The following is a 13,106-nucleotide window of genomic DNA, read 5'->3' as shown; positions in this document are numbered from 1 at the left end:
AGAGATGCCACTTAAACTGTCATGGCCACTTAAACTCTTCTGTTCCAGTGAAAAGTTCAGGACAGTAACTTTAGGCTCCTTAGTAAAGTACAGAAGGGTGGTGAGTGGTGTGTGTGTGTTTATGTGTGTGTGTTTGTGTTTATGTGTGTGTGTGTGTGTGTGTGTTTATGTGTGTGTGTGTGTATATGAGGGGCTAATTTCAAAGTCACCTGTGGTCAGGGAATGACTCATTTATTTTTCCTCGATTCTCTCATGGGTCTTCCGTCTGTTTTCTCTCCAGTTCCCAGGTGGTCTTAAAAGGCCATTGCACCTTGATTAATGGGAGGCTCCCCAGCCTTTACTGACCCCGGGTGTTGGTCTACCTGTCTTTTACTGTGGAACAATCTTAATGCGTATACTACAGGAAGACACTAAAACAGTGGGTCTAAGAGTGGGGGTAAAGGAAGGGATTGTAATACTGACACAATAAGAAAGCCTAGTGGAAAGGGGATAATTGGGGTAAAAACGCCTCATGACTGATGATTTTCCTGCCTATCTTCTGTGCTGAGGTTATTTCCTCTCAAAAGTTCAGACACTCGAGTTTCTTTTACATTTCCCCATATGCTTCTGGCTTTTCTTGATTGAAAACATGTAGGTGGGAGCACATCTTCCAGTTGGATTTGGAAAAGTTCCTGCTGGGCAGCCCCCAGGCCCTTCCCTCAGAAGCTTGCTGATGAGAAGCTGCATGGCGTGGGGCATGGCACAGGCTGCAGTGCTTCTAGGATGTCCAGCTGCTGGGTCCACCGCATGGGCTGACAGTGTCTGAGTCATGGGAGAAATCCATGCTCTGTGGCTTCTGAAGAGTCCTGGAGCCTGGATATGTGGGTCTTATCCTAGATTTCCACAGAATCCCTGTGAGGGACTTAGTGGGCAGACACGAATGTAGTGTGACTCTAGGTGATGGTCTTTCTCCATAGGGATTTCCCAGAAGGTTTATGCCCTAAAACCTTATTATCTACAGATGGAATGTGAGTATAGGATTTGAGAAGCTGCTTCACTGCTAACTGGCTCTTAACCAGGGGTCACACACCATTTCCAAACTTGCATTAGTGACTAATGATGATTTTCCATTTCCATGGCACCAACAATTCAGCTTTTTAAAGCATCCCTGAAGACTCCATTTTGTACTCATCTCACCTGTCTTTTCTACAAGGGTCCCATGGCCTTGAAGGATCCAACTCAGCTTTCTCAGAGGTGTCCCCTCTGAGAAAGATGTCGAGAGAGGTTCCTCACTCTTCCTGCACCCTGACCCATGGCTCATCCTCTTTGGGTCCCTGGCAGCAACACCATTGTGCCCACACTCAATGCTAGTCCGCCATCCAGTGTCATATGCAAAAAGCAGTTCTTTGCCTTATGAGGATAGTTTATTCCAGGAAAAGATATATGAAATTTGAAGCTCCCCAATTTCTTACCCCTAGACCAGTGATATTGTCTCCATTAAACAAGAGCTAATCCATCTATTAGAAGTTGTAAATTCTCACCCAGCCTTGACAACCAGTTCGTCCAGGTCAAATCTGGAAGAGGTCTTGCCTAGATCAGTCCCTCTCCTAGAGCCAGGAGCTCAGTGAGACAGAATTCCCACTGAGAATTCCTGAATCATTCAGGATTCAGAATGTTCTTCTGTCTGAGTACTGAGTGTTTACTCACCACCAGGATTCACTCCATACTGGCTGGATTGGGCCATTCTGGGTCTGGACCTCAATGTTTCAGAACCCTTGATGGCTGGAAGCAGGGACAGAATACCTATTCTAAAATCACCTGAAATACATGTCTAATGGCTAACAGTGGAATCAGGGAATTTTTCTTTGGGCAGATATTTTCATTGTCTTGGGACAGATATCTTGGGTGACTTCCAGTCATCAATGAAATAATCCAAGTGCAAACACCTCAGACTGGGATGCTAAGTGGTTATCAAATCTGTAGGCATGGAGTTATTCATAGTATCCCTTTATTAATGTTCTAATGCTCATAGGATCAGTAGTGATATCTCTTTTTTTCATTTCTGCTATTAGTAATTCATGTCCTTTTTTTTGGTCTTAGTCTGGCTAGAGACCTATTGATTTTACTGATTTTTTTTTAAAGAATCAGTTTTTGGTTTCATTGATTTTTCTCTATTAATTTCCTGTTTTCAATTTTACTGATTTCTGCTCTATTTCTTATTGTTTCTTTTTCTGCTAAATTTGGACGTAACTTGCCTTCTTTTACTAGTTTTCTAATGTGGGAACTTATATTATTGATCTTAGATCTTCCTTCTTTTCTAATATTTGCATTCAATGCTATAAATTTCCCTCTAAGCATTGTTTTCACTTCATCCCACAAATTTTGATAAGTTGTGTTTTAATTTTAATTCAGTTCAAAATATTTTAAAATTTCTCTTGAGATTTCTTCTTTGACCCATGTGTTATTTAGAAGTGTTTTCAATCTCCACATATTTTGGGATTTTCCAGTTACCTTTCTGTTACTGATTCCTAGCTTAATTCCATTGTGGTGTGAAAGCAGACATTGTATAATTTCTATTCTTTTAAATTTGCTAAGGTATGTTTTATGGCTCAGAATGTAATCTATCTTGGTGAATGTTTCATGTGAGCTTGAGAAGAATGTATATCCTGCCACTGTTGGATAAAATAGTCTATAGATGTCAATTATATCCAGTTAATTGATAGTGTTGTTGAATTTGCTGATGTCCTTATGACTTTGTCCATTTCTGATATAGGACTGTTGAATTATCCAACAGTGATAGTGGATGCATCTATTTCTCTTTGCAATTCTATTCATTTTTGCCTCACATGTTTGATGCTCTGTTGTTAGGTGCATATATATTAAGAATTGTTGTGTCTTCTTGAAGAACTGATCCCTTAACCATTACATAATGCCTTTTTTAAAAATCCCTGATAATTTTCTTTGCTTTGAAGCCTATTTTGTCTGAAATTAACGTAGCTGCTCCTGCTTTCTTTTGATTAATGTTAGCATGGTGTACTTTTCTCCATCCATTCACTTTTAATCTATATGTGTCTTTATATTTAAAGTGGGTTTCTTGTAGAGAACACAGAGTTGGGTCTTGTTTTTTGATCCACTCTGACAATCTCTGTGTTTTAACTGGTACATCTAGACCATTGATGTTTAAAGTGAATATTGATACAGTTGGATTAATATCTGCCATATTCATTGCTGTTTTCTATTTGCCGCCCTTGTTCTTTGTTCCTATTTTTCTCTTCCACTCTTTTTCTGCCTTTCATGTTTTTTATTTTTTTTAACATCTTTATTGGAGTATAATTGCCTTACAATGGTGTGTTAGTTTCTGCTTTATAACAAAGTGATACATATACATATATCCCCATATCTCCTCCCTCTTGCGTCTCCCTCCCACCCTCCCTATCCCACCCCGCTAAGTGGTCACAAAGCACCGAGCTGATCTCCCTGTGCTATGCGGCTGCTTCCCACTAGCTATCTATTTTACATTTGGTAGTGTATATATGTCAGTGCCACTCTCTCACTTTGTCCCAGCTTACCCTCCCCCCTCCCCATATCCTCAAGCCCATGCTCTAAAAGGTCTATGTCTTTATTCCCATCTTGCCCCTAGGTTCTTCATGACCATTTTTTTTGTTTGTTTTTTACATTCCATATATATGTGTTAGCATACGGTATTTGTTTCTCTCTTTCTGACTTACTTCACTCTGTATGACAGACTCTAGGTCCATCCACCTCACTACAAATAACTCAATTTCGTTTCTTTTTATGGCTGAGTAATATTCCATTGTATATATATGCCACATCTTCTTTATCCATTCATCCGATGATGGACACTTAGGTTGTTTCCATCTCTGGGCTATTGTAAATAGAGCTGCAATGAACATTTTGGTACATGACTCTTTTTGAATTATGGTTCTCTCAGGGTATATGTCCAGTAGTGGGATTGCTGGGTCGTATGGTAGTTCTATTTTTAGTTTTTAAGGAAGCTCCATACTGTTCTCCATAGTGGCTGTATCAATTTACATTCCCACCAACAGTGCAAGAGGGTTCCCTTTTCTCCACACCCTCTCCAGCATTTATTGTTTCTAGATTTTTTTATGATGGCCATTCTGACCGGTGTGAGATGGTATCTCATTGTAGTTTTGATTTGCATTTCTCTAATGATTAATGATGTTGAGCATTCTTTTATGTGTTTGTTGGCAGTCTGTATATCTTCTTTGGAGAAATGTCTATTTAGGTCTTCTGCCCATTTTTGGATTGGGTTGTTTGTTTTTTGGTTATTGAGCTGCATGAGCTGCTTGTAAATTTTGGAGATTAATCCTTTGTCAGTTGCTTCATTTGCAAATATTTTCTCCCATTCTGAGGGTTGTCTTTTGGTCTTGTTTATGGTTTCCTTTGCTGTGCAAAAGCTTTTAAGTTTCATTAGGTCCCCTTTGTTTGTTTTTGGTTTTATTTCCATTTCTCTAGGAGGTGGGTCAAAAAGGATCTTGCTGTGATTTATGTCATGTAGTGTTCTGCCTATGTTTTCCTCTAAGAGTTTGATAGTGTCTGGCCTTACATTTAGGTCTTTAATCCATTTTGAGTTTATTTTTGTGTATGGTGTTAGGGAATGTTCTAATGTCATTCTTTTACATATAGCTGTCCAGTTTTCCCAGAACCACTTATTGAAGAGGCTGTATTTGCGTATAGTTGCTTGTAGTAATCTCTCATGATCCTTTGTATTTCTGCAGTGTCGTTTGTTACTTCTTCTTTTTCATTTCTAATTCTATTGATTTGAGTCTTCTCCCTTTTTTTCTTGATGAGTCTGGCTAATGGTTTATCAATTTTCTTTATCTTCTCAAAGAACCAGCTTTTAGTCTTATTGATCTTTGCTATCGTTTCCTTCATTTCTTTTTCATTTATTCCTGATCTGATCTTTATCATATGTTTCCTTCTGCTAACTTTGGGGTTTTTTTTTTGGTTCTTCTTTCTCTAATTGCTTTAGGTGTAAGGTTAGGTTGTTTATTTGAGGTGTTTCTTGTTTCTTAAGGTAGGATTGTATTGCTATTAACTTCCCTCTTAGAACTGCTTTTGCTGCATCCCATAGGTTTTGGGTCGTCGTGTTTTCATTGTCATTTGTTTCTAGGTATTTTTTGATTTCCTCTTTCATTTCTTCAGTGATCTCTTTGTTATTTAGTAGTGTATTGTTTAGCCTCCATGTGTTTTTATTTTCTACAGATTTTTTCCTGTAATTGATATCTAGTCCCATAGCGTTGTCGTTGGAAAAGATACTTGATACGATTTCAATTTTCTTAAATACCAAGGCTTGATTTGTGACCCCAAATATGATCTATCCTGCAGAATATTCCATGAGCACTTGAGAAGACAGTGTATTCTGTTGTTTTTGGATGGAATGTCCTATAAATATCAGTTAAGTCCATCTTGTTTAATGTATCATTTAAAGCTTGTGTTTCCTTATTTATTTTCATTTTGCATGATCTTTCCATTCGTGAAAGTGGGGTGTTAAAGTCCCCTACTATGATTGTGTTACTGTCGATTTCCCCTTTTATGGCTGTTAGCATTTGCCTTATGTATTGAGGTGCTCCTATGTTGGGTGCATAAATATTTACAATTGTTATATCTTCTTCTTGAATTGATCCCTTGATCATTATGTAGTGTCCTTCTTTGTCTCTTGTAATAGTCTTTTTTTAAAGCCTATTTTTTTCTGATATGAGAATTGTCCAATGTGGTCCAATGTCCTGAACTCTCTCCCACCTCAGAGAAACAGCCCTGACGCCTGGCTGGAGCACCAAGAGCCTGTCATCCACATGGCTCAGAATAAAATGGAGAAAAAAAAGGAAAGAATGAAAGAAGAAGATAAAATAAAGTAAAATAAAATAAAAGTTATTAAAATAAAAAATAATTATTAAAATTTTTTTAAAAAATTATAAAAAAGAAAGAAGAGAGCAACCAAACCAAAAAAAAAAAAAAAATCCACCAATGATAACAAGCGCTAAAAACTACACTAAAAAACAAAAACAAAAACGGACAGACCAAACTCTAGGACAAATGGTAAAAGCAAAGCTTTACAGACAAAAATCACACACAGAAGCATACACATACACACTCACAAAAAGAGAAAAAGGGAAAAAAAAAATCGTTGCTCCCAAAGCCCACCTCCTCAATTTGGGATGATTCGTTATCTATTCATGTATTCCACAGATGCCGGGTACATCAAGTTGATTGTGGAGATTTAATCCACTGCTCCTGAGGCTGCTGGGAGAGATTTCCCTTTCTCTTCTTTGTTCGCACAGCTCCTGGGGTTCAGGTTTGGATTTGGCCCCACCTCTGCGTGTAGGTCGCCTGAGGACGTCTTTTCTTCACTCAGACAGGACGGGGTTAAAGGAGCAGCTGATTCGGGGACTCTGGCTCACTCAGGCCGGGGGGAGGAAGGGGTACGGAGTGCGGGGCGAGCCTGCGGCAGCAGAGGCCAACATGACGTTGCACAGCCTGAGGCGCTGTGCGTTCTCCCTGGGAAGTTGTCCCTGGATCCCAGGACCCTGGCAGTGGTGGGCTGCACAGGCTCCCGGGAGGCGAGGTGGGGATAGTGACCTGTGTTTGCACCCAGGACTCTTGGTGGCGGCAGCAGCAGCCTTAGCGTCTCATGCCCGTCTCTGGGGCCAGCCGCGGCTCGTGCCTGTCTCTGGAGCTCCTTCAAGCAGTGCTGTTAATCTCCTCTTCTCATGCACCAGGAAACAAAGAGGCAAGAAAAAGTCTCTTGCCTCTTTGGCAGCTCCAGACTTTTCCCGGACTCCCGGCTAGCTGTGGCGCACTAGCCCCCTTCAGGCTGTGTTCACGCCGCCAACCCCAGTCCTCTCCCTGGGATCCGACCGAAGCCCAAGCCTCAGCTCCCAACCCCCGCCCGCCCCGGCGGGTGAGCAGACAAGCCTGTCGGGCTGGTGAGTGCTAGTCGGCACCGATCCTCTGTGCGGGAATCTCTCCGCTTTGCCCTCCGCACCCCTGTTGCTGCGCTCTCCTCCGTGGCTTCGAAGCTCCCCCCCTCCGCCATCCGCAGTCTCCGCCCGCGAAGGGGCTTCCTAGTGTGTGGAAACCTTTCCTCCTTCACAGCTCCCTCCCACTGGTGCAGGTCCCGTCCCTATTCTTTTGTCTCTTTTTTCCTTTGCCCTACCCAGGTAGGTGAGGAGTTTCTTGCGTTTTGGGAGGTCTGAGGTCTTCTGCCAGCATCCAGTAGGTGTTCTGTAGGAGCTGTTCCACATGTAGATGTATTTCTGGTGTATCTGTGGGGAGGAAGGTGATCTCCGCGTCATATTCTTCCGCCATCTTGAAGCTCCTCCGCCTTTCATGGTTTGAATTTTAAATGATTCCTTTTTGTCTTCTTTCTTAGCATATTTCTTAGCACTTAAAATTTTTTTTTTAATTATTGGTTTTTTTTAGAATTTGCAATATACATTTATGGCTAATCAAAGTCCACTTTCAAATACCTCTATACTACTTCACAGGTAATGTGATTACCTTATAATAACAAAATTATCCTGGACTTCCCTGGTGGCGCAGTGGTTAAGAACCCACCTGCCAGTGCAGGGGACAGGGGTTCGATCCCTGGTCCGGGAAGATCCCACATGCCATGGAGCAAATAAACCCCTGCGTCACAACTACTGAGCCTGCGCTCTAGAGCTGGTGAGCCACAACTACGGAGCCCATGTGCCACAACTACTGAAGCACGTGCACCTAGAATCCACAGTGAGAGGTCTGTGCACTCCTACATAGAGTAGCCCCCAATTGCCACAATTAGAGAAAGCCCATATACAGCAATGAAGACCCAATGCAGCCAAAAATAAATAAATAAAATTTTAAAAATAACAAAATTATCATAATTTATCCCTCCTGTCCCTCTTATCATTGATGTCATTTATTTCACTTATATATAAGTATACACAAGCATACATAAACATAAGATATATACATAAACACACATAATCAAATACATTGTGGGTATGGAACAAGCAGTTATCTGTTAGATCAATTAAGAATAAGGAAAATAAAATTTTAAATTTCATTTATTCCTTCTTCAGTGTTCTTCCTTACTTTTTGTAGATCTGAATTTGTGACCTACATTATTTTCCTTTTCTCTAAAGACCTCCTTTTCACGTTTCTTGCAAAGTAGGTCTACTGACAGCAAATTCCTTCACTTTTTGTTTGTCTGAAAAATTCTATTTCTCCTTGACTTTTTTTTTTTTGAATTTTTTTTTTAATATTTATTTATTTATTTTTGGCTGTGTTGGGTCTTCGTTTCTGTGCTTTCTCTAGTTGTGGCAAGCGGAGGCCACTCTTCATCGCGGTGCACGGGCCTCTCACTATCGTGGCCTCTCTTGTTGCGGAGCACAGGCTCCAGACGCACAGGCTCAGTAGTTGTGGCTCACGGGCCTAGTTGCTCCGTGGCATGTGGGATCTTCCCAGACCAGGGCTCGAACCCGTGTCCCCTGCATTGGCAGGCGGACTCTCAACCACCGCACCACCAGGGAAGCCCTCTCCTTGACTTTTGAAGGATGATTTCACAGGGTACAGAATTCTAGGATAGTATTTTTTTTTTCTCTCTCAACACTTTAAATATTTCACTTCTACCTTGTATGATTTCCAAGGAGAAATTAGATGTAATTCTTATCTTTGTTCCTCTATTGGTAAGGTGTTTTTTTTCCTTCTGACTTCTTTCTGGATTTTTACTTTATCTTTTATTTTATGTAGCATGAAAATGATATGTCTTTTAAAGTACTTTTCCTACTTGTGTTCTCTGAGTTTCCTGGATCTGTGATTTGCCGTCTGACGTTAACTTGGGGAAATTCTGAGTCATTATTCTTTCAAATAGTTCTGTTCCTTTCTCTCTTTCTTCTCCTTCTGGTATTTTTATTATGCATATATTACACGTTTTGTAGTTGTCCCATAATTGTTGGATATTTTGTTCCCTTTTCTTTTCAGTCTTTGGTCTCTGTGCTTTTCCGTTTTTGAGGATTCTATTGATATATATTTTAGCTCAGAGATTCTTTTCTCAGTCACGTCCAGTCTACTAATAAGCCATCAAAGGCATTCTTCATTTTATATATATATATATATATATATATATATATGTATAGCTGATTAACAATAACAATGTTGTTATAGTTTCAGGTGCACAGCAAAGTGAATCAGCCATACATATACATGTATCCATTCTCCTCCAGACTCCCCTCCAGGCTGCCACATAACACATAACATTGAGCAGAGTTCCCTGTGCTATACAGTAGGTCCTTGTTGGTTATCCTATTTAATATAGTAGTGTGTACATGTCAATCCCAAACTCCCTAACTATTCCTTCCCTCCCCCTCCCCCCACCTCCATAACCATAAGGTCATTTTCTAAGTCTGTGAGTCCATTTCTGTTTTGTAGCTACGCTCATTTGTATTATTTCTGTTTAGATTCCGCATATAACTGATATCATGTGATACTCTCTTTCTCTGTCTGACTTACTTCACTCACTATGACCATCTCTAGGTGCATTCATGTTGCTGCAAATGGCATTATTTCATTCTTTTTTATGGCTGAGTAATATTCCATTGTATATATGTACCACATCTTCTTTATCCATTCCTCTGTCGATGGACATTTAGGTTGCTTCCATGTCCTGGCTATTGTAAATAGTGCTGCAATGAACATTGGGGAGCATGTATCCTTTTGGACCATGATTTTCTCCAGATATATGCACAGAACTGGGATTTCAGGGTCATATGGTAGCTCTATTTTTAGTTTTTTAAGAAACCTCCATACTGTTCTCCATAGTGGCTCTACCAATTTACATTCCCACCAATAGTGTAAGAGGGTTCCCTTCTCTCCACACTCTCTCCAGCATCTACTGTTTATGGATTTTTTGATGATAGCCATTTTGACTGGTGTGGGGTGATATTTCATTGTAGTTTTTTTTTTTTTTTTTTTTTGCGGTACGCGGGCCTCTCACTGTTGTGGCCTCTCCCATTGCAGAGCACAGGCTCCGGACGCGTAGGCTCAGCGGCCATGGCTCACAGCCCCAGCTGCTCCGCAGCATGTGGGATCTTCCCGGACCGGGGCACGAACCCGTGTCCCCTGCATCGGCAGGTGGACTCTCAACCACTGCGCCACCAGGGAAGCCCCAAAATACTTTTAAGTGTCCCTTTCTTCTTTGACTCATCAGTTATTTAGAAGTGTGCTGTTTAGTTTTCACATATTTGGGGGTTTTCCAGATGTCTTTTTTTACTGGTTTTTAATTTAATTCCATCGTGTTTGAGAATATCTTTCCATAGTTTTGAGACAGGAGGGAAGTGGGTAGGGCCCAACCTTTAAAAGAATGACATAGCCATTCAGGAGGATACGACATAAACTGGTTAAAACCAACTAGGCCCAAGATTGCATAAGCTTCAACTTCTGGTAGACAATTAGCCTCGTTACATGCTCATTGTAATGCATTAGCATACTAAATGCACACCCACAGACACCATGACGTTTCTAAGGGTGACCATAAAAAGGGCAAAAATTGGGTGGTGGCCCAATTCCTGGAAATCCCTGCCCTCTTCCCCCAAATAGTTGGAATAATCCTCCTACTCATTAGCCTATGAAATTACCCAGCCCATAAAAACTGATCACCCCATATTTTGGGGCTGCTGTCATCTTCTAAGATGGCCCACCCTCTGTCTGTGGAGTGTGTTTCTCCCATGGCCGCTCTCGCCTTCTGAGACAGACTGCATTCTGCCTATGGAAAGTGTCTCTCTCTCAGTAAACCTGCTTTGAGTTTACTATGGCTGGCTCTTGAATTTTTTCCTGCATGAAGCCCAGGTCCCTCACTTGGTGGCCCATTCCAGGGACTTACCTGAGACACGGGACATGACCATCCTCTTGAGCCCCATTTTCCTACAACAGTTTGAATTAGTTTAAATTTATCAAGCTTTATGACTGAGAATATGATCTATCTTGGAAAATGTTACATGTGCACTTGAAAATAATGTGTACACAGCAAAGGAAACCATAAACAAAATGAAAAGACAACCTATGGAATGGGAGAAAATATTTGCAAACGATGCAACTGACAAGGGCTTAATTTCCAAAATATACAAACAGTTCATACAACTCAACAACAAAAAAACCCAGCCCATCTAAAAATGGACAGAAGACCTAAATAGATAGTTCTCTAAAAAAGAAATACAAATGGCCAATAGGCACATGAAAAGATGCTCAACATCACTAATTATTAGACAAATGCAAATCAAAACTACAATGAGGTACCACCTCACTCCAGTCAGAATGGCCATCATTAAAAAGTCTACAAATAACAGATTCTGGAGAGGGTGTGGAGAAAAGAGAACCCTCTTACCCTGTTGGTGGGAATGTAAGTTGTTGCAGTCACTATGGAAAACAGTGTAGAGTTTCCTCAGAAAACTAAAAATAGAATTACTATAGGATCCAGCAATCCTACTCCTGGGCATCTATCTGGACAATACTGTAATTCAAAAAGATACATGCACCCTTATGTTCACAGCAGCACTGTTCACAATAGCCAAAACATGGAAACAACCTAAATGTCCATCGACAGAGGAATGGATAAAGAAGATGTGGTACATATATATAATGGAATACTACTCAGCCACAAAAAAGAATGAAATAATGCCATTTGCAGCAACATGGATGCAACTAGAGATAACCATACTGAATGAAGTAAGTCAGAAAGAGAAAGACAAATACCATATGATATCACTTACATGTGGAATCTAAAATCTGGCTCAAATGAACCTATCTATAAAATAGAAACAGACTCACAGGCATAGAGAACAGACTTGCGGTTTCCAAGGGGGAGCAGGGTGGGGGAGGGATGGACTGGGAGTTTGGGGTTAGTAGATGAAAACTATTATATATAGAATGGATGGACAACAGGGTCCTACTGTACAGCACAGGGAACTATATTCACTATCCTGGGATAAACCATAATGGAAAACCATAGAAAAAGAATGTCTCTATAACTGAGTCACTTTGCTGTACAGCAGAGATTGACACAACATTGTACATCAACAATATTTCAATAAAAAAAGGACACTAATGTGTATGCTGCTATTGTCGGGTGGAGTGTTCTGTAAGTGTCAATTTGTCAAGTTGGTTGATAGTGTTTAGGTCTTTTATATTATTACTGATTTGTGTCTACTTGTATTAATTATTGGGAAAGGGTGTTAAAATCTCTAACTAAAACTTTGAATGTATCTATCTTTACCTTGAAGTTCTATCAGTCTTTTTTTTTCCTTTTTAATATATTTATTTATTTTGGCTGCGTTGGGTCTTTTTTGCTGCGCACGGGCTTTCTCTGGTTGTGGCGAGCAGGGGCTACTCTTCATTGTGGTGTGCAGGCTTCTTGTTGCAGTGGCTTCTCTTGTTGGGGAACATGGGCTCTAGGCGCACGGGCTTCAGTAGTTGCAGCATGTGGGCTCAGTAGTTGTGGCACACAGGCTTAGATGCTCTGCGGCATCTTCCCAGACCAGGGCTTGAACCTGTGTCCCCTGTGTTGGCAGGTGGATTCTTAAGCACTGCGCCACCAGGGAAGCCCTCCATCACTCTTCTTTTTATGTAATTTGAAGCTTTTTTTCCTAAGTGTATAAATATTTAGGATTTTTATGTCCTCTTGGTGACTTGACCCCTTTATTATTATGAAGTGACCCTTTTTATCCCTGCTAATATTCTTTGCTCTGAAAACTACTTTGAGTGATACTAATATAGACAATCTAACTTTCTTTTGATTAATGTTAGCATGACATATCTTTTTTCCATCCTTTTGCTTTTAACCTGTGTCATTATATTTAAAGTGTATTTCTTATAGACAGCATATATTTGGGTCTTGCAGAAATGACAATCTGCTTTTAATTAGTGAGTTTAGACTGTCTGCATTGAATGTAATTGAGCATGTAGAATGGGAAATAATGCTGTGGTCATCTCTGGGGAAAAAAATCTGCCATAATCCTCTGAGTCTTTTCTTTCTCCTGGAGCACTTAGTTTCAGCTTGCCAACACCTATGTTAATTTACTGTTGTTCTGTAAAAATACTGTTGTTTTACTCTT

This window comes from Lagenorhynchus albirostris, chromosome 20 (assembly GCF_949774975.1).
Source record: "Lagenorhynchus albirostris chromosome 20, mLagAlb1.1, whole genome shotgun sequence".
Lineage (NCBI taxonomy): Eukaryota > Metazoa > Chordata > Mammalia > Artiodactyla > Delphinidae > Lagenorhynchus > Lagenorhynchus albirostris.
This window is presented reverse-complemented; position numbering follows the sequence as displayed.